The sequence below is a fragment of the Agelaius tricolor genome, unplaced genomic scaffold, assembly GCF_023055355.1.
Source record: "Agelaius tricolor isolate 1412-34295 unplaced genomic scaffold, bAgeTri1.0.p SCAF_8, whole genome shotgun sequence".
Classification (NCBI taxonomy): Eukaryota; Metazoa; Chordata; class Aves; order Passeriformes; family Icteridae; genus Agelaius; species Agelaius tricolor.
In genome coordinates this window covers 4,390,862-4,394,362 of record NW_027269268.1, presented here as the reverse complement: position 1 = coordinate 4,394,362, position 3,501 = coordinate 4,390,862, and positions in this window count along the sequence as shown.

Sequence of the window (3,501 nt, the reverse complement as noted above, 5' to 3'; positions counted from 1 at the left end):
GTGGGCCCAGGGAGACTTTGTGGTGGCCTTTCAGTATTTGTAGGAGGCTTACATCAAAGATGGGGACAGACTTTTTAGTAGGGTATAGGACAAGGGTTAATCTTTTAAACTAAAAGGTAGAATTAGACTAGCGATAAGGATGAATTTTTCTACAATGAGGGTAGCAAAACGCTAACAGAGGTTTCCCAGAGAGGTGGTAGAGGCCCCATCCCTGGAAACATTTGAGGTCAGGTTGGACAGGGCTCTGAGCAGAGTGGTCTAGTCGAAAATGTCCCTGCTCACTGCAAGGGGGTTAAGATGGCCTTTACAAGTCCCTTCCAACCCAAATCACTCTGTAATAACACTGTATTGTACCACAGCTTCAATCAGAGCTTGCAGTTTAAGCTGAGGCACAATTACATATAAAATCAGGCTTTCTTAGTGCTAGTACTGATAAATATTTGTTTATCCAACAGCTACTTTATGTCCACCATCCAAAAAAAAAAAAAATCATTACTAGGAACCTCCTTCCAGAGCATTAGTACTGATACCTTGGAGAAGGCTTCGCAGTCAAAGTCAGCTTTCACCTTAGTTGTGTATCTTTGGGGTTTCCTTTGGTCCTTTCCTTAAATATCACAGTACTGTCTCAAATAATTTCCATTCCTCAAGAAGCAAGAATTTGATAATATCAGGACTGCCCAATTATTGAGAAGCACTAGTTAAAATAAGGAAGAGCAGGAATACATCACATTTGCCAATCTGACACTTGAAGTCTTCTTTGAATTAGACCAGGTAAATATTGGGGGAAGACCTAAATCTTGACTAGAAACCTTTTTATCAATCTGTTCAGTAAAGGGGGGAACAAGAACATTTTTAAGTACCTTTAATTTCAGGATTGGGCCAGGAACGTCCAGAATCACACTGAGATTTTTAAAACAAGTTTCCAAAGACTCTCAATTGAGTTTTTCTTCATTAGCCTCCTTCATGTCAATTAGGAAATGTCCATAATGACAGTCTGCATACATTTAACATATTAGAGGCAGAGCAGCTTAACAGGAAACAAAGGGAACCCTTGGCTGTACCCACTGTTCTCAAGGTTGAAATAACAGATTTCAGCAGCAGAAAAATTATTATTAACATTTAAATTGGATTCTATCACCACCTTTAAAACCACCTACTTGTCCAAACCCTGCAGAGTTTTATCAGAGGTTGAAAGGAGCCAACCCTCCTCTAAACTCAAAGGTCTTTCTCAAATCCAAACAAAAATATGCACTTAGGTCCTAAAATAAGAATCAATGTTCTGTGCTGTGCCCAGCACCAGAAACTAAAACTTCCAGTTTAACCATTGATTTCTTGAGCTATCGCTACTCATTCAATCCAATACAGATGTAAATCTTCCCATCTGTCAGTGGAAAAAGAAAAAAATGCACAAAAAGCTTTCCAAAGGCAGTAGAGAGGCCTGACTGGCAGCAAGTCAAGTCACACCTTCCATGCACTGGCCCTCTGCTATTAGTCATCACTGCTGCCCTACAAAAATACTTCTCTGAAGTAAAAACTAAACCACCCCCAAAAATGTGGATCTCATGTCTGTAACAAATCCAGGACACAGTCCAAAACCACCTATTAGTTATCACCACTGACCACACAGCCTCTCTGAATACATTTTCAGAGCTAAGTGAAAAGTCTGGGGATATACCACCAAGAACCAAAGAACACACAGGACTTTCTGCTTAGTAAAGATGTACATGCTGCTGCATGTTGTCTTATATATCCAGAGTTCTATTATCATTACAGTGCAAGGACTCCATATCACCAGAGTTTCATACCACCTCAATGTTTCTCCCAGGCAGCTCCTCTAAGCACTGACTGTTCCTGGTCCTTGCAGCAGCCAGCTGACTCCAGATCCCACCAATCCACTCTTTTATAACACTGTTCTTAGTGGCTACAGCTGTGGCCTGTTAACATCAGGCCTGCTCCTAATCTTTAGTAGTTGGTCCAGCTGCAACTCATTGGGGGATAAGATTACATTCTATACCACCTTCATTTACCCATACTGGATCCCCCTACAGCTGCAGGTTCAAGAAACTTCAGCTTATTCACCTATATATTCTCAATTAAGAAATTACTGCATGATGTCTCTGGTCATAGCCCATGACACTCACGCAGCTAAATCTACACATTTCCTTGACAAATTCTCTCCAAAATAAGGCAGATTTTGTTAAAAATTAGTTCAGTGGAAACTATTTGTAATTAAGTCACAGAACTCCCTTTGGCTTCTCAGACATTTCATTACAGCATCATTGGATTACCATGTCATTTTGTCATTATCCTTTAACTTAGCAGGGCTTTTTGCCTTAAAATTCAGTTTTGCCCTAAGCAAGAAGCAAACTGCAGCCTTGACCACTTTTGCCAAAGCTCTCAATCCTGCTGCTGTAAACACATGCACCTAACAGAGCATCTAAAAAACCACTGCAGTTCAGTTACTGATGATTAACTCAAAAAGCAGGAGGAAAGCAAGAGGGCCCATAAACTGGCTGTGAAGGTTCTCTTAGGAATCATGTATTTAAACCTTCAACCAGAACAATTCTTGTTCCATCTACAGAGAAATACATCATAATTGATACCTTATAAGAAACATTCAGATATATATCCCAATATTTATACAGAGTAGATTTTTAAATGTGTTACCTTAACTGTATTTTACCTATGTAGGTATATAAAACAGGCAGGCATGTTTTTGTAGGAGCTGTCCTTACAAAGCTTCCTATTGTGAGTGCAATCCAGGAAAGCTCAAGCTCACAGCTAATATCCATAAATTATGACAAATGCTTTCATTAGCCCAAAGCTTGCATGACCAGTTCATCTTAACAGTAATAACAACTCAGACCACAGCTGAACTCTGTTCACCTTAAGCAAAAAGCCTTTGGTATGTCTCACCAAATGTTCAGATGAACTGGTCCTACCACTCTAACCATTTTAACAGAAACAATTTCCTTCTTAAAGGCTTGCCATGCTAAACCTGAAAACACTTCCCTATACATTGGTTTGTGTAAGTGCATAATGGGAAACAGGAATTCTTTTTCTAGGAGACTATGCTCTATCAGATTTTTAAGTTTTGATTTATGGGACAGTAATTTTCTTTCAGCATTAAATTTAATTTATCTTTGCTAAAAGGAAAAGACTACTTAGAAATGAACTCAGCTAAAAATTTAGAAGCTCAGTTCTTTCCCAGTTAGTTACAGATTCATTGAGTCTCCCTGATATGACTTCACGCTGCAATTTCAAGATGAGCCTGCATGATGAGTTACTGCTGGTCTAACAAGGATAAACACCAAGCCATCTATGTGCCTTAGAGCCCAAGGAGAAGGTAAAAAAGGAAAGAAAGTCAGGGTAGAAATCTGTAGAACTGAACTACAATTGGTCCTTTATATCATTGATTGAAGTTTCCATGATTCCATGTTAGGTTCTCAGGAAGTATAATTTTGTTCATTATATAGAGAACAGGAGTAATGCCACACAAGA